This window comes from Suncus etruscus, chromosome 2 (assembly GCF_024139225.1).
Source record: "Suncus etruscus isolate mSunEtr1 chromosome 2, mSunEtr1.pri.cur, whole genome shotgun sequence".
In the NCBI taxonomy this organism is placed as follows: Eukaryota; Metazoa; Chordata; class Mammalia; order Eulipotyphla; family Soricidae; genus Suncus; species Suncus etruscus.
Window position 1 is genome coordinate 150,067,018 of NC_064849.1, and position 25,052 is coordinate 150,092,069.

The 25,052-nt window shown below is 34.4% G+C and overlaps 1 protein-coding gene across 3 annotated transcripts in view; it reads right to left on the reverse strand.

Moving 5' to 3' along the window:
* The window catches only part of FAM172A (family with sequence similarity 172 member A), a 446,910-nt gene that overhangs the window by 183,564 nt on the left and 238,294 nt on the right, over nt 1-25,052 (reverse strand). The gene's annotated exons all lie outside the window — the stretch shown is intronic.

Sequence of the window (25,052 nt, forward strand, 5' to 3'; positions counted from 1 at the left end):
GAGATGACTACACTGAAAACTATCATAAAATGTGAATGAATGAGGGAAGTAGAAAGCCTGTCTCGAGTACAGGTGTAGGGGGGTGGGGAGGAGGGAGATCTGGGAAATTGGTGGTGGGAATGTTACACCGGTGAAGGGGGGGTGCTCTTTACATGACTGTAATCATACAACTATAATCATGTTTGTAATCACGGTGTTTAAATAAAGATAAAAATAAAAAAAAAAAAAAAAAAAAAAAAAAAAAAAAGAAATATAAAAAAAAAAAAAAAAAAAAAAAAAAAACAAAAAAAAAAAAAAAAAAAAAAAAAAAATAGAGGGAGGGTATGTAATCCAGCAATACCACTCCTAGGGATATACCCTAAGACCAAAAAAATCAATACAATAATGCCTTCTGCACTCCTATATTCATAGCAGTGCTATTTACAAGAGCTAAAATCTGGAAACAACCCAGGTGCCCTACAACAGATGAGTGGCTAAAGAAACTGTGGTATATCTACACAATGGAATACTACACAGCTGCTAGAAAAAATGAAGACATAAAATTTTCCTATACATGGATGGATATGGAGACTATTATGCTGAGTGAAATAAATCAGAGGGATATAGATAAACACCAAAAAAAAAAAAAAAAAAAAAAAATAAGTGGGAAATGGGGGACACTGTTGGTGGTAAAGTTGCACTGGTGAAGGGGTTGTGCATTTTATGGGTGAAACCTGACTACGAACATATTTGTATCCATGGTGCTTAATAAATAAATTATTATTAAAACAGAAATAAAGATTTTTAAAAAGGAAAAGAAAAGTCTTATCAGAGTGTAAGAGCATTTGGCAAGGTGAAAGGCAGTTAGCAATAGCTACCATTTTCCTCCTTTCTCTGTGCATCTCTCCACCAAAATTGCAAAGGCCTTTCTCCCCATTCAATTTACCTTGCTCTGGTTTTTCAGAGGTCCTAAAAGGATGTGTCTGCCCACTACCTTCACCCTTACTTAGTCAAATTAAAATAGTTTATGTAAAGGTACATGTTACTTACCCCCTTTCGCACCTGCAATGCTGTTGTAACATTCCCCTCAATTTTATTTCTTTAAAACTTTACCATGACCTATTTCCAATGAAGGAAAACAAACACTTTTCATTGCCATTTGACTTTTGCTTTCACTTCTTTTTTTTTTTTAATTTTATTTAAACACTTTGATTACATACATGATTGTGTTTGGGTTTCAGTCATGTAAAGAACACCACCCACCACCAGTGCAACATTCCCATCACCAATGTCCCAAATCTCCCTCCTCCCCACCCAACCCCCGCCTGTACTCTAAACAGGCTCTCCATTTCCCTCATACATTCTCATTATTAGGACAGTTCACAATGTAGTTATTTCTCTAACTAAACTCATCACTCTTTGTGGTGAGCTTCCTGAGGTGAGCTGGAACTTCCAGCTCTTTTCTCTTTTGTGTCTGAAAATTATTATTGCAAGAATGTCTTTCATTTTTCTTAAAACCCATAGATGAGTGAGACCATTCTGCGTTTTTCTCTCTCTCCCTCTGACTTATTTCACTCAACATATTAGATTCTGTGTATATCCATGTATAGGAAAATTTCATGACTTCATCTCTCCTGACAGCTGCATAATATTCCATTGTGTATATGTACCACAGTTTCTTTAGCCATTCGTCTGTTGAAGGGCATCTTGGCTATTTCCAGAGTCTTCCTTTGGTAAATAGTGCTGCAATGAATATAGGTGTAAGGAAGGGATTTTTGTATTGTATTTTTGTGTTCCTAGGGTATATTCCTAGGAGTGGTATAGCTCGATTTCCAGTTTTTGGAGAAATCTCCATATCGCTTTCCATAAAGGTTGAACTAGATGGCATTCCCACCAGCAGTGGATAAGAGTTCCTTTCTCTCCACATCCCTGTCACTTCTATAAAATAAAGTTGTTTATTATTTATTTTAGCTTGGAGGAGAAGCTTTTGAAGGTAGGGAGATGCTGACACTATAGGCTGCTCTGCCAAAAACACTTTGGAAGTTGTTTCATATCTCTAAGATACAGCCATGGGGTTTTGGAAATTTTATATTCAACCTAATGCTATGTTCAATATTCCTAATCAAAAGAAAATTATCTTTAATGTGATTTACAGAAGAAAAGGAACATTTGATTTACTATATTTCTGGTCCAGCAACCAAGGCATTCAAAATTAAAATTAGTGGGGCAGAAATCATATAGCATAGTGGTAAAGCATTTGTAGGATGGACCCCGATTTGAATCCCGGCATCCCATACGGTCCCCCGAACCTGCCAGGAGTGACTTCTGAGCATAGAGCCAGGATTAACCCCTGAGTGCTGTCAGGTGTGACCCCCAAAACAAAAAAAAATTGGAAACCTGAAAAGAAATTCATATGGGTTTAGGGTAGGAGATGTTGATATGTACATACAGCCCCCAATCTATATTCCCATATATACTACGTTTTAAAAAGTTTTTGAGGGAAATATTGAACATCTTTCTTTAGCACGAGCTTCAACTTTTCACCTAAAATCTGACATGTGTTACACATATACACCCAAGGTTATAGCATGTTATCTGTTTATATAATAAAGAATATCTGCAAAGAAAATTAAATGATGCATTTTTCATTAGAGCAGAATCTGACACTGTTGTTCTTTTATAAATGTAGGATCAATAACTCTTGCATGAGCATGAATGAATCATCACTTCAGGTAAAGCTGTTGAGTTTTGGGAAATATATCATCATACCTGTATAATGTATATCAATGTCTATATCATGTATGTATACTTAGGAATTTCTTAAATAAAGATTTTAGCTTAAATTGTTTCAAAGGGTTGAAAAGTATGAAGAGCTGGTGCTTTCTCATTTTCTACTATAAAGCTCCCACAGTTGCATGCAGACTTTATGTGGTTTGATAAATTTTCATATTTTAGCCCAATCTGTCCTACTGCTTTACATTTCTTTTTTAAGTACCCCAAACATGAGTGTACTGAATCCATTGCTTAAAAGTTTACCCTGAGCCAAGAGGTTGAATCAGTCAACACTGTAGTTTAGCAGTCTTTCCTGTCAATGTCTGCTCTATCTTCCTGAGGATTCTGTGCGAGTCCATCCCAATAACATGCTACTCATAGAACAAATACCATCTGTGTTGCAACATTTAAACCTTGGTCCTGTCACTCAAAGCTCTTGAAGCACCTCTAGTGATTACAGTGAAACATACACCCTTGGGGGATGAAATGTGAAGACTAAAAGGTTCAGCAGGAAATTTAAACAAGTATGACATTCAGCTTTCACATGCTACACACACTTCATACTGCCAATAAGCATTCACTATCTCTACCCTCCTGAAATAGAAGCTTTTAAGGATGCAGTCTTCATTAGAAGTGGTTAGTTTCAGAGTCTTGGGTGTGATTTGCTAGGTTCAAGTCCTGCTCTGTTACTTCTTAAAGTAATGAAATCATCAGTGAATTCTTTCAATTTGTTAAATGTCTTAATTTTATGACAGATAAAAGAAAAATGATAGATTGTTTAAACACAGGATTATTGTGATCATGAAATAAACACACAAACTAGCAGAGGACCTGAAAACAACTGTAATAGATAACGCAATACTCATCTGTATGTGTAAATAAGTGCAGCTAAATGTAAAAGCTAACAGAAGTTCAATTTAGAATGTTCTTAATGATAAATGTTCTACATAAAAATCATAGATCCATGAAGATAAAGGCATGTTTTTTCCTTTGAGTTCAATATTTCTAAAATCAACTCAACAGTAAAATCATGCTGAAGAGTAGAAAGAGCTGATAAGTATGACTTTAAAACCCTGCAAGCAGAAAACTCAGCCAGTAATAGCACTATGCACTTGAAAATTAAAATAGGCTTGTTGAAGTCAAGACACTGCTTGTAGCAGTGTCGCTTTTTAGCCATCAGGAAACCCTTCAGAACTACAGGGGCTGGCAATGAAGCTTGGAGTCCTGGCTTACTTGATACTACAAGCTGGTGGGTGAATTATTCCCTCACCACTTTCTACATCAGACACTGCAGCTAACTATATTTTAAAAAAGATAATCACAGAGATATAAAATATGTCCAGAGGAAGGCAGTATTGTGTTGTAGTTAAAAGCACTCATAGGCATTATAATCAGATACAACTAAATATTTACATTTGGTTAGTCATGATAAAAATACAAAATGGGAATAATATTATTAGCCATTCTTATCAGGTAGCTTAAGGATAAATAAGAGTGGTAAGCTACTATAATTACTACTTTAATATTCATTTCAAATTTATAAAGTGTTTCTCCTTTTAGAATATTTTATATACTCTGCAGTGACATTAACTTTCAGTATTGGTGAGGCAGCAGTTAAGAGGCATCACACAGCTATTTTTTTTGCCCATTCTTCCCTCCCTCCAATTTCAGGCTTATTCAAACTGAGTTGGGTTTGCTTAACTACTTTTTTTTTTTTAATATTTAAGTAAAAACAGGATGATGCCCAGGACAGACTGGGTTAATGCATACTGATCCTCTTTCACTGGTAAAATTATATTCCATAACTGGAATGGTAAGTACATAGTCAATGCATACATAAAGTTCCCTTACCGAAATGATGTTGCCACGTTTCAGAGCATTCAAAGCTCAACAAGGTAAATACATTCCTATATCTATATAGTTACCATACAAAAATAACCAAATAGGAAAACATACAAGAAATATTCTCCAAGTTCCTAAGTTCAAAATGAAGGACAAGTCTTAGTGTTGAGACGAGCCCCTCACAGATGCACATGTGGCCTCACACCCTAGGTAGACAAACATGGCCAGCTGGAGTTCCACTGTAGCAACAGGATAAGACAACATTCTCTTTTCCTGTGCTTTGAAGCCCTGGCTTCAATTCTTACAACCTTTGTCTAATCTCAGGAAGGAAAAGGGTCTCCACAGGGAAGATCCCCAAGGGGTAGGGTATGTAAACTGAAACTTCTTGGGTCACATGCATTTATGAAGATAAGTCTCCAGCCACCAGTTAGGGTAATGGCAAGTTATGATTTATTATTGCAGGCAGCCATAAGAGAGCAGTAATAACTTCCTTTTCCTTTTCTGTTCAAACCACACTGCCACGTGCAGACTCCCACAACAACAACAAAAGTATACATAAAGTAGGTTTAAAAGAAAAGAAAATAATAAAAGCTGACAAAATATTAAGTGACTAATAATCTTATAATTGGGAGAAAAGGTAAGTACTTTACCAAAACACAGGATGTCAGAAAAAAAGGCAACAGTTAGAAAAACCTATCACACCACAACAAAAAAGGGAACACCACCCCCCCAGTAAGTTAATATTTGGGAAAAATTTAAAAAGTACTGTATTAAAAAATCAAGCCGTTTGTGATTATCGAGATGATTAATGCAATTCAAAAAAGTTATTGTAAGACCCATATAAAGTAGGTATCATCTTATAAGACATTTAAAAACAGATTTAAAACTACTATATGTATTACTTACTATATGTACATTAGGTAGAAGTAGATATGTTAAAATATCTATAATTTAATATTTTTTAAAATTTTTTATTGTGGGCAAAGTGAATTACAAATCTTTCACAGTGATATTTAAGGCACATAGTAGTAATGAATGAGGGGCATTCACCACCAGTGTTGTTGTTCTCCCTCCACTCCTGTTCCCAGCATGCACCCCTCTTCCCTCTCCTATACCCCCACTCCCGTAATGCTCGTGCAGCTATCCCTTCCACCCTCCCCATGAACAGCTTGATGTAGATTGGGTATCATTTCTGTTGTCATTGACTTTGGATTTTGTGTTCAAGTCTGATCATTTTTTATTTCCACCAAATGGACATACGACTGTCTAGACCATACTAGTTTAATATATTTTAACATATACAATATACATATAGACTTATATGGAGTAAAAGTGAAGATATTATCAATGTATGGGAAAATATCACTAGCTTGTAAAACTAAGGCAGGTTTACTAAGGTAGATGCTAAAAGGTGATTAAATAGTCAGAAATAAAGACAATTTATTAAAACATTAAAATATTTATTTTTTAGGGTACAATATTTTCATTGTTGAGGTTCAGGCATTCAATTCTAATGCCATTTCCAAAACAAGTGTGTAATACATAAAAATATGTAACAGAATGTTATAAAATCTGATTATCTGATTTATAGCTAGAAATAGTTTGCAAAGCCGGGGGAGAATATACATTCTGATGGTAGAGTGTTAATAAATTTATCTTACAGAATACATTTTCTTGGGTCTGGAACCATAGTACTTTCCCTGGCTTGATCCATGGCACCTATATTGTTTCCTAAGCCTGCCAGGAGTTATCTCTGAGCACAGAAGCAGAAGCATTCTTAGGTGTACCACAAAACAAAAATCAAAATAAAAAAATAAGTAATACTATTTTATCTTAGTATGGAATAGAGGAAACTCCCCAAAACATTATATAGATTTAATGCCATCCCTCTAAAGAGACCCATGACATTCTTCAAAGAAGTGGATCAAACACTTATGAAGTTCATTTGAAACAATAAACACCCTCAAATAGCTAAAGCTCTCCTAGGGAAATGGAATATAGGAGGCATTACTTTCCCCAACTTTAAACTGTACTACAAAGCAATAGTTATCAAAATAACATGGTATTGAATAAAGACAGACCCTCAGATCAGTGGAATAGGCTTGAGTTCTCAGAGAATGTTCCCCAGACATACAAGCACCTAATTTTTGACAAAGGAGCAAGAAATCTTAAGTGGAGCAGGGAAAACCTCTTCAACAAGTGGCGCTGGCAGAACTGGTTAGCCACTTGCAAAAAAGCGAACATAGACCCCCCCAGTTAACATCATGTATGAAGGTAAAATCCAAATGGATTAAAGACCTTGATATCAGACCTGATATCATAAGGTATATAGAACAACACGTCGGTAAAACACTCCATGACATTGAGACTAAAGGCATCTTCAAGGAGGAAACTGCACTTTCCAAACAAGTGGAAGCAGAGATCAACATATGCATTAAGCTGAGAAGCTTCTGCACCTCAAGAGAAATAGTGCCCAGGATACAAGAGCCACCCACCGAGTGGGAGAAACTATTCACCCAATACCCATCAGATAAGGGGCTAATATCCAAAATATACAGGGCACTAACAGAACTTTATGAGAAAAAAAACAAAACAAAACATCTAATCCCATCACAAAATGGGGAGAAGAAATGAACAGACCATTTGATATAAAACAAATACAAATGGCCAAAAGGCACATGAAAAAATGCTCCTCATCACTAATCATCAGGGAGATGCAAATCAAAACAACGATGAGATACCATCTCACACCACAGAGATTGGCACACATCACAAAGAATGAGAACAATCAGTGCTGGCGGGGATGTGGAGAGAAAGGAACTCTTATCCACTGCTGGTGGGAATGCCGTCTAGTCCAACCTCCATGAAAAGTGATATGGAGATTCCTCCAAAATCTAGAAATTGAGCTCCCATTCGACCCAACTATTCCACTCCTAGCAATATACCCTAAGAACACAAGGATACAATACAAAAACCCCTTCCTCACACCTATATTTATTGCAGCACTATTCACAATAGCCAGGCTCTGGAAACAACCAAGATGCCCTTCAACAGATGAATGGCTAAAGACACTGTGGTACATATACACAATGAAATATTATGCAGCCATCAGGAGAAATGAAGTCATGAAATTTTCCTATACATGGATGTACATGGAATCTATCATGCTAAGTGAAATAAGTCAGAGGGAAAGAGAGAGAGACGCAGATTAGTCTCACTCATCTAAGGGTTTTAAGAAAAATAAAAGTAATTTTTGCAACAACCCTGAGACATTGAGATGAGGACTGTTACTTCCAGCTCACTTCATGAAGTTCACTACAAAGAGTGGTGAGTGCAATTATAGAAATAACTACACTGAGAACTACCATAATCATGTGAATAAATGGGGGAAGTGGCAAGCCTGTCTAGAGTACAGGTGGGGGTGGGGTGGGATGGAGGGAGATTTGGGACATTGGTGTTGGAAATGTTGCACTGGTGAAGGGGTGTTCTTTACATGACTGAAACCTAATCACAATCATATTTGTAATCAAGATGTTTAAATAAAGATGTTATAAAAAAGATTTTCTTTCACAAAGATAAATAGTACATAACCAGAATATAGAAGAATATGCTATTAAACAAAGCTCTCCTATAAGACTTTAAGTGTAGGTGGATACATGTATCAATTACCTTGGTAGTGATGAATATAAAAATATTAATTTAAATTAAACTAGATATAAAGTTTTTGATGTAGTGAGTTGTACAACATAAATAATTAAAATTTTAGAATGTCGATTATTGCAAGTTGGAAAAACAACTTACACCTTCCACGCACGTTTGGTGTATTTAGAATGACATTAAATACCAAAATAATCTGTATATACTAAAAATGATTCTAAAATTTAGTAATATTTTAATTAATATTTTGTCATATTTCAGTTAGCATTGTGTTGTACAAGACTGTTAATGGTAGAGTTTGTTGCATAAAACACACTAGCACCACACCTTATGCACACAAAACATACCAGCACCATACATGTTTGTCTAGGCCAGAGTATCTTCTTTCTTTCTTCCACCATTGTCCCAGTTCCCAGTTTCCACTCTCACCCCCAATTCTTACCCCAAGCTTTCTGGTAAGCTCTTACTAAAGCCAGTTTGAATTTCTGTTGCCTTTGGGTATTTGTTATCCCCTATGATATTTCTTTACCTCCCACAAGAGACCTCTATCATTTTTATCCTCTCCTAATTTTACTCAGCATGATACTCTCCAGATCCATCTATGTAATGTAAAATTGCATGATTTTATCTTTTCTTCTAGTCAAGCAGTGTTCAGTTACATACATGTACCCTAGTTTACTTATCCAGTCAAATGTTTTCAGACATTTGGGTCATTTCAAGATATTGAACAATGTGAATAGTGCTGCAATGTACAGGAGTGCAAATGTGTTTTCTGAGTCATGTGTTTGAGCCTTTGGGTTGGATGCCAAGGAATAAATTGCTGATTCTTAGGGGAAATCAATTCCCTGTTTTTTGTTTTTTAGTAAGTTTCCATATTATTTTATGAAACAGACTGGATTGGTCAGCATACCCACCAGTAGTGAATGAGGGTTTCCTTTTCCCACATGTATGTCAATATATGTCAACACTGGTTATCTTAGTTCTTTATGATGTGTGCTTGTTTCACAGCTGGAAAATATCTCATAGTTGTTTTAATTTATATCTTTCTGATAATTTATTAATGATGTAGAACATCTTTCATGCGCCTTTTAAACACCTGCACAACTTTGAGAAAATCTGTGTTCAACTTTTGCCCACATTTTTTGATGGTATTATTTTTATTCTTGTTAAGTTCTACCAGTGTATTGTATAGCTTGTATATTAACCTTTATTAGTGAGTGGTGATCAAAATATTTTCTCCAGTCTGTGGGGCATCTTTTTATTCTGGTCATCAATACTTTTTCTTCTTAGTTTGTTGTAGTCCTATTTGTTTATTTTGGTTTCCATTTGCTTGGCCAAAGCACTGAATCATTGAAGATACCTCTAGATTCAATGTTATCAAGAATTCTATGTTATCTTCAGTTTAAGTTACGGATTCAGTCTGATATTTAAACTATTTTGATTTGACTTTTGCATGATGTAAAAAGGGACATGGGTCCGAATTCTTATTATTATCTTTTGAAGGGCAAGACGCTGACCAACACTATTCATTGAAGAAGCTCTCCTTGCTTCACTTACTGCTTTCTCCTCTTTATCATAAACTGAGGATCTGTGTCTGAACTTTCAATTCTTTACACTGGTCTGAGTCTGTTTTTATTTCAGTACTATGCTGTTTTGATTACTGTAGCTCTAAAGCATACTGGAAAATTAAATTTTGGGTTTGGATCCCTTGAAATATTTTTATTATATTGAACTTTGCATATTCAGTCCCTGACAAACATGGAAAGCAGTTTTCTACTTATCTGATATCGATTGATTACTAAAAAATTGAGGAAGATATGACTTTCTCTTTCTTTTGGTGGTGTTCAGGATTGAACTAAACCATGTCTCCTATAAAAGACATGATTCATGACCTTCAGGAAGAACACAACTTAGGAAATCATGTTCAAAGATTTTGGTAGATTTCCTTAATATTCTGAGTATTTATATACATATTAATGTTCTGAGTACTTATATGGCGATTATTCCATTAGAATAATGTCTGGGTTTTGTTTTCTTCCTTCTTTACTTCCTTCCTTCCTTCCCTCCCTCCCTCTTTCTTCTTTCTTTTTCCTTTCTTTCTTTCTTTCTTTCTTTCTTTCTTTCTTTCTTTCTTTCTTTCTTTCTTTCTTTCTTTCTTTCTTTCTTTCTTTCTTTCTTTCTTTCTTCTTTCTCTCTCTCTCTTTCTTTCTTTCTTCTTTCTTTCTTTCTTACTTTCTTTCTTTCTTCCTTCCTTCCTTCCTTCCTTCCTTCCTTCCTTCCTTCCTTCCTTCCTTCCTTCCTTCCTTCCTTCCTTCCTTCCTTCCTTCCTTCCTTCTCTCTCTCTTTCTTTCATTCTTTCGTTCTTTGGGCCACACCCTGTGATGCTCAGGGGTTACTCCTCCTGGCTTGAAGTATCAATTGGGATGCCGGGGATTGAACCAAGATCCATCCTGGATTGGCCACGCTCAAGGCAAATGCCCTACTACTATGCTATCTATTGCTCCTGCTCCAATTTCTGGGTTTTTGGATTTGGTATATGGGACAAACCTAGCATTACTCAGTATCTGCTCTTGGCCCTGTGATCAGGGAACTGTGCAGTGGCAAGCATTTAAAACTGGGGTTATGCACATGGTCCACCAAGCCTGCCAGGAGCAATTTCTGAGCACCACTGGATGAGGACCAAAAAACCTAAAAAAAAAAAAAAAAACAACAACACAAAAACTGCGGTAATACACCATTTTAAATATAAGTAAACTTATGCTTTTAATACAGAAAGTATGAAATTTGCCTATATACTTTGGACCAGAGTGATAATACTAGGTAGGGAGATTTTCTTACATGTAGCTGATCAGGGTTCAATCTGTGGCATCCAATTTGGTTTCTTGAGCCCACCTGGAATTATACCTGACTAGAGAGCCAAGAGTCAGCCCTGAGTATTTCTGGGTGTGGTCCATAAAGCAAAAAGAACCCCCTCCCAAATAATAAAAAGAAAGAAGTAACTTGCTTATATCTCATCTATCATAAGATGTACAATTAGATTTCTAAAACAAAAATTCCTTTTATGTTTTTCCAGATTCTAAATTACTATATTGCCAATTATTTTTTAAATGACTTGATTTTTAACTGAATTATAAGTGCTATGAGACAGCCTATTTTTCCTAGGTCAACACCATATTCCCATCCCTTGCAAAATAACTATGATATCATAGATACTCAATAATAATGTATGAAATAAAAGGAGGGACTATTTGTATAAATGAAACAAATCAGAGAAAACCAGAGTTAGAAAATAAAGTATGTCCAGCTTGGCATATTTAGAAGTAGAGTTTGAATTCTGCATACAGAATGTTTACAAAGGAATATCATAGGACTGACATCTGAAGGAGGGAGGAGACCCTCTCAGATGTTGTCAAGCTCAGACAGAGAGAAGTCAAAGTAAAATAAAGATAAAGGTTCAACTAGTTTTACACAGTCCTAGAGAGCTCTCTATCTAGAACATCTCAGTAGCATCTTTTCAATCTGGGACCAAATTTCTTGGCCTTGAATCTTCCACAGCTTCATTAAATACAGTCCTACAAGAGTTGAGGCTGTTTAAATAAAGATAATTAAAAAAGAAAGTTAAGAGGAAAAATAATCATCAATGTAGAACTACATACCTTGCAAAACAATCCTTCAAAAGTGAAAAAAAAAAAAAGAGTTGAGGCTGAAGGACTAATGGTTGAAGGCTGTCTGTAGAAAGCAATCCCAAGAGCTGGGACAACAAGTCCTTTATTGATAAAGCAATTGAGCAATGTATCACAATGTTCACTATAGGCCATAACTAATTTGCATTTATTTACTGTCTATTAAAATCTAAATCATCATTTAATCTACCGTAGCACTTTACTCATTCCTATACCCAATTACATTATTATTTAATTCAGTATCTATATAAGGTGAATTCAAGTTCTGTTACGTTCTAGAAATCTCACACTTTAATATAGAATTATCAATCCTATCAAATTTTTGTACTACCAGCTAAATATCATAAAGGGAAAACAAAGACTAAAAGGCCAACAAGGTACCTACAAAAGTTAAAAAGCAAAACTACTAATTTTAAAAAGTATCTTATATATGCTTTGGGGGAATGATTTTACTCTTTAAAGAAATGAAATATATATCAGATAAATCATGTAATGAATGTACCAAGGTATAAAACAGTCCCAAATAAAGCATACAACATTGCTTTTTAAGTATGTACTATGATAAACTCAAACCTGGTGGGGCTGGTAGGGCAAAAGGAAGATAACTATGAACAGGAAGATTTCACTGTAAAATTTACTACTACCTTTCCATATCTCAACCTTTAGATAATTTTCCTTTGAGAATAATTTCTTTTATTCTTTTTCATTTTTTTCCCTTTTGGTTCTTTTGCCCGAGTACCTGACAGTACTCAGTACTTACTTTTGGCTCTGCACACCTGGTGGTGCTCTCAGGCAACTATATGAGATACTGAGGATTGAACTTGTGTTGGCCCTGTGAAGGGCAAGCACCCTACTCACTGTACTATCTCTCTGGCCCCAGAGTTATATATATTTCAAATATATGTTCAGGTAATTGTAAAAGTGGTACAGTATTGATTTAATATGCCTATATGAAGTGAAGTTCTTACCTGAAGTATAGATATTGATCCAGTAACATTTGGAAAGTATAAGCAGCACATTCATAATGACTGAATGTTCTCAAACTAAGATGTGTTCTTTTGTTGCTCACTATTAGATCTGCCAGGCTTTGAGGAATAGATGGCACCAAATTTTTAGATAAAAAAATGAGTATAATGAATGTAAGTCACCTCTTTCTGCCTTGAAAATATTTGAAGAGGATCTCCAGATGGTTCCTCTTCCCAGGACCTTAAGTTAAATAAGCTTATGTTCCTGTCTAAATACTAAAATGAATATTGTTACTGGAAAAATTTCAATTCACTAACTACTTTTTTATTATTGTGGCTAAAGTTAATTATAAATCTTTCACAATAATATTTAAGGTACATAGTAACAATGAAACAGGGGCATTCCCATCACCAGTGTTGTCCTCCCTCCAGCGCTGTTCCCAGCATGCATCTCATATCTTCCTCCTTTACCCCCGAGAATACTAGTATAACTGGTCCCCACTTGTAAAGCTTCTGTGGATTGGGTACAGATTCTGTTCTCATTGACTTTGTGTTTGATGTTCAGATCTGATCATTTTTTATTTCCACTAAATGTTCATGCGAGTGTCTGGATCTGGTACCATCCATTATTCCCCCTCAATTTATGAGGCTGAACAAGATGATTAAGTAATGTGTTTCTGTTGGAGATATAGGAAAAGAAAAGAAAAACTAAGAGGAGTCCTTCTAGAAGTTATAAATATCAATTTAGAAGAGGAAAGGAAAAAAAGAAGAAAAAGGTAACAAAACAAAAAATAAACCAATAACAGAAAAAGCAAAAAACAAAACAAAGCAAAACAAGACAAACAAAAAAAGAACAAACAAAAAACCAAAGCCAGCAACTATGAAAAACAGAAGAGAAAAGCCAACCAAAAAAAAAAAAAAAAAACAAACAACAGAAAAACAGACAAAAAAAAAGTCAAAAAACCCCCAACAAGCAACTATATAAAAAGATTTGTGCTTTTTCTTTTTCTTCTCTTCCTCCTCCTCCTCCCTCTTTCCTCCGCCCTCCTTGAGAATTCCCTTGGCCTAAGAGATTTAGGGTTTCTCCGCCCTTGAAGCATACTGTCATAAGAACCATTACAGGCTCCGTACACCCTTTCTTTCACTCCCCAAGGTCTTTTTATGGTGCCAGGCATCTTTCCGTTCAGTTGTGGATGATATAATCAGGCCTCTCTAACTTGATATCTTGGTATTTACACAGGTCATAGGACGAAGCCTAGGGATAGTCTTTCTTTATAGTTCTAGAAGTTCTGCTCCATCACTGTTGTAATCAGTCTTTTATAATTGGTGGTATCTGTTTTTGCAGATTCAAGGTCAAAGCCTAGAATAGAGTTTTTACATTATGATTCCAGAAGTTCTATTCACAGTCAGACCTCTGGAATTGGAGATCTTGGTTTTTGTACAGATCCTAGTCCGAAACCTAGGCTAGGGTCTTTTTTATTGGTCCCAGGGTAAGTACTGCCCAATTGTGGTTGTCAATGTCAGTCTTCAGTAGTTGGCAATCTTGGTTTTTGCATAGATCAAAGGATGACATGTCTTCTGATTTCATTTTACCATTAGGGCATTCTGCTCTTAGCTCAAGTTATTGCTGCTTCCTCTTTGTCAGGATGTCATTTCAAAACTGGTATAAGTTGGTGCTAGAGAGGTATTAGGAATTCCCCAGGGGGAGTTTGGTTCCTGGTACTGTTGCAGGGAACTGTGTCTTTCTATGTCTGAGGTCTATGTCACAAGATTGGACGATCACTGCTAGGTCACATACATGATACATGTTCAGGGTGGGAGGTGCCCTTGTATTATAAGATGTATGGCCCTTATCTCTAGTAGATAAGAGCTTGTTTCTATACATAAAATTTCCCCCCCTTTTATAGTATGGCTTTGCAAAAAGAGATGGTGCTGGGGCATTTGGGGTAAGAATGTTAGGCTACAGAATCTTTTGTGCCCTGCTTTTGATCTGAGCTTTTATCCCAGGCAAGTCTTTTTCTTGTATGTTTTCATACCAAGCAGAACCAAAACAAGTGACATTAAAGAGGAAAGAAAAAAAAAAACAATCTATAAATATATAATAAAGGAAATAAATAAAAATAAATTTAAAAAGGAAATTAAAAAAAAAGGTGTTTAAGGGGCTACCTTACATTTGGGAATATAGAGACTAGGAGGTATTGTTATAGAGGTATTAAACGTATAAATGAAATATAGGCTTCCCCATTAAATCTTTTGAGATATCCTGTGGTGGGGGTGAAATTCAGGGCACATTTTCATCACACATCATGGTCTTGTTGAGTTTGCGAAGTGATTTGCGGCCATAAGAGATCAGATTGTGTCTTCACCAACTACTTAAACTATTTCTTAAATGCATTTTCTATTGACCAATGAATATACAGGAAAATTCTTTACTTTTGAGATTAAAATTATTCTGATTCTTTGTTGGTCTCATTTTCTTTTTTTTTTTTTTTTTGGGGGGGGGGGTCAAACCCAGCAGCACTCAGGGGTTACTCCTGGCTCAGAAATCGCTCCTGGCAGGCTCAGGGGACCATATGGGATGCCGGGATTCAAACTAATGACCTTCTGCGTGCAAGGCAAACAGTTTACCTCCATGCTATCTTTCCGGTCCCTGTTGGTGTCATTTTCTTTTGTGAGCACAACTCACCATTGTGTGATAACAAAAGACTGTTTATAAACAATTTATATTAAGACCATATTTATAGGATTATCTTTACTGCCTAGATATATATAAACATAGGGTCAAAGAAAAGCTGGGATGGACAGGGCCAGAGCGGTGGCGCAGACAGTAGGGCTTCCCTTGCAAGCGCTAACCTAGAATGGAGAGAGGTTTGATACCTTGGCATTCCATATGGTCCCCCAAGCAAGGGGAGATTTCCCAGCACATAACCTGGAGTAACCCCTGAGCATCAATGGGTGTGGCACAAAAACAAATAAAAAGATGGGATGCAACTGAAAGCAGACATTCATTTCCAGGTAATATGGTTACATTTTCTTTATAGAAAAGGAAAAAATATATATACACACACACACACACACAAGAGTAATAAAAGAGCAGTCTTGAGCTAATATGTTAGTGAAACATAAACAATAGTCACTATACAATAATTTCTTTTAACATTATACACTGTAATGGAAGATGTTGGATTAGTAGCACTTCAGTTCACTACAGGAAGAGAAGAACCACAAAACTTATCATTTTAGACATCTCATGGCAGTACTCATGTAAGATAGCGTAAAAACATTTACAGTGAGGAAAGGTCTGAGTGAAGAATGCCTATCCTCTAGGCTATTTTTAAAAGATCCTATTTTCTTTCATGTATCTGTTCATTAGTACTCTTTTGAGGGCTATGCCACCAATTGAGTCAATAATTTAGAGCCTATATTTCATCATCATTAAATACTGTCTCAGTTACAAACACATAAAACAGTTAAAACATTAAGGATTTAAAATAAATACATTTAGACAGCATAGTATAGGATGTTTAACAAGCATGCTATTTATTATGGTAGGAAACGAAATTCTTGTTATATCACACCTTTTGTTAAGTAGCCAATTTAGCCAATATAAACTCCTAAAAAAATTGAAGATATAAAAAAAAGTCAGTAGTTCACTAATTTTGAAAGTCAATTATATGTCACTGTTTCATATCAGGTTAATTACTTCATTTACATTTTTGGAATTTTAAAGCAGTGCATGAAAGGTCTCAGATTGACAGCACACCAGACTGAACCTTTTACACTAATTTTTCCTGAGTGTTAATAATATAAAAAGCAGTATAAAAATGGCATTGCACATAAATTCTATCTAATTAGATTAAAAGTGAAATTAACCTGGTATAGAACTTGGATAAAAGAGAGAAACTTTGAGGAAAATTTTATGAAATAGGTGAAAGAAAAAGGAGACAACTGGATCACATCCATGTGGTACTAGGTACATATGTATGAAAGAATAGAGATCAACAGAAGGTCAGTGCGTCTGAAGGGAAGAAAATGAATGGGATTCAAGGGAAGTTAAAAGAAACTTGAGTATCTTGAGTGAAAAAGAGACAAAAGAGGAAGGTTAAAGTTAAGAACATCAAAACAGAGAGAGTTGGAAGGAAAGAGTACCAAAGACGGAGCAAAAGAAATGCACGGGAAAAAGAGGAAACAAGTGCATTCCAATTTGTTATCTTAACTTTTGCAAGAATTCAACCTGCTGCTTCTTACTGTGGGTGTCATGATGAAATCTACCATCTACTTTCTGTCACTAAGTTGTCATAAAAACCAAGGCTTTCCTAAGTCTGTGTCTTCCCACACAAGCACCAGCATGTACTATGATCTATCAGTCCTTTCTTCTTCAAACATAAAGGATGATAAATCCATTGTTGAATTTACTGCTACTTGTATTAAATATTCCAAGAACATAAATTTATAACTGAATGGAATGTCTTTTAAATTTGGATATTTAGATTCTAATAGTGACATAGGCAATGCAACCATATTTGTTTTCCCCTATGTTCATTTTATTTAGTGATGACAATACTGTTAATAATTGCGTGCATATATATGTCTTTCCAGCACCAATACTCACCACCAGAGTGCCCATTATCCAACAAATGACCCAGGAATCCCTCTCACCTCCTGCTCCCTAACATAGATAATCTCAGTTCTGTAGATTAGCGAGCACATCATCTATCACCTTTATATAAAAACATCAATTTAGAAAAAGTATCATAGTTTGTTGCTGCAAGTTTGAATATTAATTAATACTGACATGACTCTACCCATAGCAAATAAGAAAAAAAAATCTTTCCAGGGCCATTCAAAATTATCTACGCTAATTTCTTCTTGCATAGATGCAAAAAGAAGTGAAGTGATTGGAATGCCAGACTAGATTCAGTTGACTGAAATGGAATATATCTGGGTTCCACAGCTAATGATGCCGTTCTTTGTAACACAGTGTGTTACTACCTAAAGCAAATGTGCCGAGGGTTCCTTGATGGTGTCTCTTGGTGACATGATTTCTTGTAATGCTATAGGCTTCAAAGTGGTCTACTACAATATGAGTTAGGGGTTGAGAGGCCACTTAGGTATCATCTATGCACAAGCTGCTTTAATTGTAGACCAAAGGGCTATGGCTTGGTTCTTCTGATCAATTTGACAGGTAAAGTCAGTTGAACTGATTTCCTCATGTAGATACTGCCTTAGTATGGAAATGAATGTGGAAACATTCATCTTTGTCAGAAATTATGTCAAATTATTCAAATTTATTGGTGAATTACAGCAAACATCCCAGCTGATGAACATCTCAGTCATATGTTTTATAGAGAACACTTATGGTTCTAGAAAGATAACACTACAATGAGTTTTTCCATTCCAAAGCAAAAATTTTGGATCTGTTATTCATTTCAGTGCTTTATTTTAAACATAAAAAATCCCAAAGATGTCCAGTATGTAGTAGTAAAGCTTATTCCTTGAAAGAGTGTTGGTATTGTTTACCTCTCTCCTTCCTTACTATGGTCCTCTTTTCAAGATAGATGGAAAGTCAGCACTAAGGCTGTCAGTTTCTATATTTCTATAGCCACATTGTGGCCCTCACATTAACACTGTATTCTGGCTTGAGGTAATAAACGATCAGCTACAGCACAGTGGTGTGATGTTCATGTTATTCTTTGCTGTACTACATTCAGCCAATGTCTCAAAAATTAATGCAAGTATATCAGTATCTGAAATTAACTTTTTATAGCCAAAAGCAACATCCTGCTAGGAGGAGAAAAACCTATTATAAATGGGCTGGCATCTGATTGCTTGTAGATGTGAGAACCAGGAAAATAACATTTCAAATTATAAAATGTTGAATATAACAAAAGCTGCCCAATATTGATTAATCAGTATTTTGTTTGTGAACTGATAAGGTCTAAATAGGGGATGCTTATTCTTAGTTCTGTGACAGATCTATTATTACTAATGCTCAAAAATGAACCTAAATTAGCTAATGCTCTTGTGTCACATAGAAATAATTTGAATAAAAATGCCTTTAATAAAAATAATAGAAAACATTTCTCTGAGCTATGTATTACCTTTGAAAGTCTTTGAAAGTTTTTCTAAGACATCATCTAAAGCTAGACATATTAAAACACATAAAAGCATATGCCATTTAATAAACACTATCAAGAAATTACTTGTGAAATTTGGATAGAAAAATAACAATGTTCATATCCATGTCTTAGGAAAAATTTGCAATTTATCATTTAAATGTCCATTTAGTTGAAATCAAATTAGGGTGCTGCAAAACAAAGGAATTTTATTTAAAATTGCCCACATGTTCATGCTTAGATATTTTACTGGTAATCAGAGCAAACATGACCACATTGGCATTTATTCTAAATTTCTCTTTTATGATGCAAAGGCATACAATGAAAACTTTAAAATCTGTAAAAAATACTTTATCCTAATTCCTTATCTAAAACATATCTTTAGTAGTGAAAAGAGGGCATTACTTAACTGTATATTTTCATATATATACATATATATATAAAACACATGGATGTGATTCTGGAAAAGACTACTAAATTTTACCAGTTCCTTTGTGAATCTTATTAATTAGGCAAAACAGTTTTCTATATTCCACAGGATACTGACTGAGTTACACATTTAGAAGAGGGCAAGCAGACAGGGCAGAGTTTCATTTCTAAAAATCGCATAACAATGTCATCAATGTCCTTAGAAAGAAGGGAACAGGTAGCTCTTTAGTTTAAAACATGAGTATTTTGAACTGGAGTGAACATTTGATCCTACAATGAATCTCTATATTTTTAAAGAACAAACTATAAGTTTGAAAAAAACTTATTTAATTATGCTGTTTCTAAGAAGAATGGTATAAATTACTGCTGCTTGTGCTCTTCATTCTTATCCTTTGCTTATCTTTCTCTCTTGACCTTTTCCAAAAGAATCACACTAACTCTTGAATGAATCCTCTCACTTGATTTCTGTTATCATACTTGCTGGCTAGGAACACAGCTGGCAAGGGATAGAAACCTCATCACTGGGCAAACTTGCCCTTATGGTTTTGCCAAGAATGACATTTCCAATGGGGGGAAAGTTACTGTATGGGCCACACTGGATACTGTATTCGTTTATGAGAATCAATAGCTCAATCCTCTTTGTTAACACAACATATAAATGGGGGGGGGAATACTCAAATAACAAAACATTAAATAGTCCAAGTTCTTTAAATTTAATTGTTAATTAAAATAGAAGCACAGAAATCAGCTAAGTATTTTTACTCATTTCCTGAAGAAAGATGCAACAGAGGATAAGCACTGCCCCCTAGTGTCAATAACCAAAGACAATAAGTCATTAATGTGAACTTGCACTAAAATATTTAAAATACATGCATAAAATAAATTATAAATATGTTGTTGATCAAATTGAAAATTTTTCATGTTAAAAAGTCATGATATATAATCATTTCTACAGTAATTTGTTTAGGAATGCACACACACAGACTGACATGGCAAGATATCTTTAATGTTTCAGGCAGCACAGAAAAAAATATTCCACCCCACACAGCAGGCCATGCATGAAGCGGGTGTCAGCAAGCCCAGCAGAATCACTCACTGTGAAGACATTTAATAGGAACTGCTGAATACACAATACAGGCAGCATGGCCTGAAAGGCTAAAATGGTCAGGCTAGACCAGAGTCCGTTGATTTCAAGCCCATCCAAAATCGTAATTAAACCTGTAATGAATGTTTAGTTTTCTCCTTTATGTTAGTAACAGAGGTAGCCTGGTTAGCCTACAGTAGAGACCTATTTTTGAAAATGCACAACTTTTACAATGAATATTCTGACTGAATGTAAAATCCTAAATTTTAAAGTACAAATAAAATGCAGTGATCTTTATATGGAAAGAGGTCACTCAAAAGTATATATTTCATTTACTTTGGGAACTTAATTTGAAGAATATTTTTCCAGATAAATTCCACGAAAAAAAGCTCGATATTTAAAAAGACAAATCAAGGTTCTATCTATGGAATGATACAGGTGATAAAAGGCAAAGCTAGCTTCTTATTCCATAAAATATGTGGTTCTCTCATTATGAAAAGCATTCTTATGTTACAAGACAAAAATGCAAAGCCAAGTGTTGGAAAGGAATGTACATCTTAGATAAAAATATGGAGAAGAGTCAGGATATATTCACACTTTAAAAATTAATTAAGAATAAAACAAATCAATTTTACTTGCTCAAGGATGCAAGAAAAATTAATTTTAGATGAATAAAACATTTATTTAAAAAGAAATAACTACTTTTCTCTATAAATCAATAATACATTTATTACTAGTTTAGCATTTTAAAGGGTAAGGAATTATAATAGACTTTTATGAAATATTTCAATATGTATTTAGATTTTCTATCTTTTAAATGAGAAAAGAACAATTTCGATAGTTTACTTGGTGAAAGCAATGTACAAATGATAGTAAGGACCAGATAAGAACTTAGGACCTTTCTAATAACTTCAAACAGAAGTGGACACCTCATTCAAACTGAAGGAAAAGTTCTAAGACGTTTATTACTGAATCTTTAAAAGAAGTTTAATCTTGTTGGCTGCTAAAATATTGATGATTAAAGAGTAAAAACAAGAACCTTTTTACCTGCCACATTTAGATTATATTAAGTATATATTCAGTGGGAATATTTATATTTCTGTTTATTATACTAACAACTATGTTGTAGCTTCAAAAATTATCAGCTATTTTTCAGAAAGCTTTCCACAGAAAATGAAAGTTTATCCTACATCATTAACAATAGGCATCTGTTTGGTTAGGTGATAATGAAAAACTTGTGTGTATAATGGTGTGGGAAGAATCCAGATTTTTACCATGATAGAATACTTGTTCAACATGCAACTGCATTTGTCACCGAATATCAGTAACTGCTTATAAGAGTTCAACTGGCAAAAATGTTATTTATAGGAAGCTGATGTATTCTTTTTATCTGACTGACAAATTTTTACTGTGGGGGTTCATATAGTTGCATCTTCAATTTTAGCACAGAACATCTGGGATATTACTTGTCATTAATAGAGGCATAACGTGAAAAGAGATTTCCATTCTCCCCCCTCAGCTGCTGACATTACTTCCCAAAAGAGCCAAGAAAAAGAGACACAAGTTCAAAACGCTCAGAGATAATAAAACTCCATTAAGGCTTTCATTTTCAGAGATGTAAACGAGGAACTTTTTAAAATACAACCAGAACAGTTCTGTATGTTCTGATTTTGGATATGTATGAATAACTATCCAGGGCCAGGTTTTCCATGTAAAAGAAAGCATGCCCATGCCTGTTGCATGATAAAGATGAAGGATCAGGAATATAAAAACTGTGAAGCTAAGTGTGCATGTAGGTTATTAGAAATAATGATCAGAAGCTATTATTAGTCCTATGAGGTTAAAATAAATGAAAAAGGTTTGCAACCCACATATTCTATTATCAGCTTTAACCTTCCCATAATTACATTTGATTCATTTCTAGAATATTCCAGATAAGACTTTGAAAAAATATTATATACGTGGATATCAACACAAAGATACGCTAAAATGAGTTTTGAGCTTTTGCCTTCTAAAGATTATATTAAAGCGTTCATATACAATTTTCCATTGCATATATTAATGTATTCTAATCAACCACAAATAAGAAGATTCTTTCAAAGCATTCAGAGGCAGAAAACATATATCATTTAAAAGAAGATATTTCTTTATCATATGTAGTCATTCAAGTACCTCGCAAGTATATAACATCTGCAGATTATTCAATAAATTTCCATATTCTTAAGCACAATTCATCTAAATCAAAGAATCGAGTAAAATAAAATTTTAATCAACAACTTTCAATTACCTAAAAACACTTTATTCATGATAATTAGAAACTGTATGTTATTTTCAGGAATGACTCAATATTATTAAAGGAATAGGAAGAACAAATAGAGTATTTCGTCTTTTAATATTATTTCTTTAGTTGGGTATTTTAAATATTATTAGGGTTGCTAATATTTATCAACTTTGGTTGGTACGAGCTTATTAAACTATATATACTTCTCAGAAAGTTCCATTTTCATATAAAATTAAGTTTATTTTACAAATATTTTTGAATTTAATTTTTATTGCATTAAAATGAGAAACCTTTATACTGAGTTAAGATTCAGTTACAATTAAAACGAGTGATCAGACATTTATAAGAGCATTCATATGTTCAAATATACATTTTTATTTCATTAAACAGTCACATTTTCCAGATGTCTGTCTTTCTTCTTTCATATTTTTGCGGGCAGAATTCAGAAATAATTTACTTAAGAGAAAGAAAAGAAGGGGGGAAAGAAAGCAAGGAAATCCCAAGATTGTAGGAAGGGGTTCCAAGATAGTATTCTGTAGGAAAATAATTTTAAATAAATACATAATTAAAGATTAATGATTTTTACTAAAGTTTCTGTGGTGTTACACAGTTTAGACTCATAATATACAATATTAGAAATAGGGCAATTTCTATAAGTCACTAATAAATACATCTTCGGTCAAAAATAAATTAAAATAAAAGTTAAAATCATTGTATCCTTGCCTTATTTAAAAACGTTTAAGGCTATAGTTGAAAGCCCATTAGTTTAAAAACTTTTTATTGTATCCTTGCTCCTTCATTTATATGGGGAAAACATGGATTTCATGGGAGAAGTTTTTACCAGTTTTCATCGTGGTTTTCTAGCCCTTCACAGCAAAAAGCACTCCCAATCCACCTTGTTCCAGAACCATTTTATAAAACCCCTGTGTACAGAGGCCATACTTCAGACAGAGATCACCATTTGTGTGCATTGAGAAATCTGGAAACATGTTCTTCGTTTGGGTCCTGGGTCCTATTTGAGCTGTATAAAAGGAATGGGTATCTACATGCATCCTGATAATTGCAGAGTTTCTTCTATCCACCAAATCACATTTCTGCCATTTGGATCCATACAAGATGCTGTTTAAATGACATGAATGTTGAAGAACTTCAGACTGATTCTTGGGAGAAAAATCTGTCTAGTTCCAGGACATTCATACTTACTCAAGATTGCTCATGGACCCTTATATTTCAGGTTGCCATTTATTTCTATAAAGGAAGTTTAGTGGGTATTCTTTAGCACCATACACTTGTTGGCTTTAGATGGTTATTGGGTCTTCCCACAGTTAAACGAAAGCACTTTCTGAACCTGAATTAGCTTGTTTGATCATGATTTACTGTGAAGCAGAGACTCTTCTGACTTCTGATGTAAAAGAGCTCTAGTCATGAGATTATTTTACATTTAGCAAGAGCTTAAGACATATACTCTCACTCAGATATGCAAATATAACCACCAGAGACAAGTAAATTATGAAAGATCAGATATATTTCATTTTATTGGAAGAAGTACAAACACTACACAATTTATTTCAGAGAACCCTATTTGTACCAAGTTGAGATTAACTGAACAAAAGTTGCAATATAATCTCCATGTTCCATAGACTGAATTAGGTTTTGAAGAGCTACATTAAAATACTTCAAGGTTTTTCATTTAGAGATTGCATGCCTTTTACATTGGCATTTTCCAAAATGACTAAACTTCTATTAAATTTACAAAAACAATTATATCACTTAAATTCCCAGATCTGTTTTATAAATAAGTTCATATTTTATAATATATGCCATTTACATATGTTATAGGTACATATCTTTATAATACACATACTTCTAATATGTTATTAAAATAACTGTTTAAAGTAACTCTTTACTGACATTTCCACTTGCTGAATAATTTAAGGTGACTTATGTATATAACTCATTAGTGCTCTCTTTTAAAGGATACCTTAGAACAGTAAATGATATTATCTAGCAACCTCTTATGATTACAATAGACTTGTTATTCATTCCAGTTTAAATCTAAAAGCACAAATTCTGAATCTCTCTAAGGCAGACAAGAGAAATAGGATCTCTACTGTATTACTATCAAATTTCACAAAACAGAATTACTAAAATAAAAATGTTTTCTGGGCTTGTCCTATGCTAAGTCATGATACTGAGTCAAAGACCTGATGCATTTTTTTCCACTTAAATTTAGTTGCAATGCTT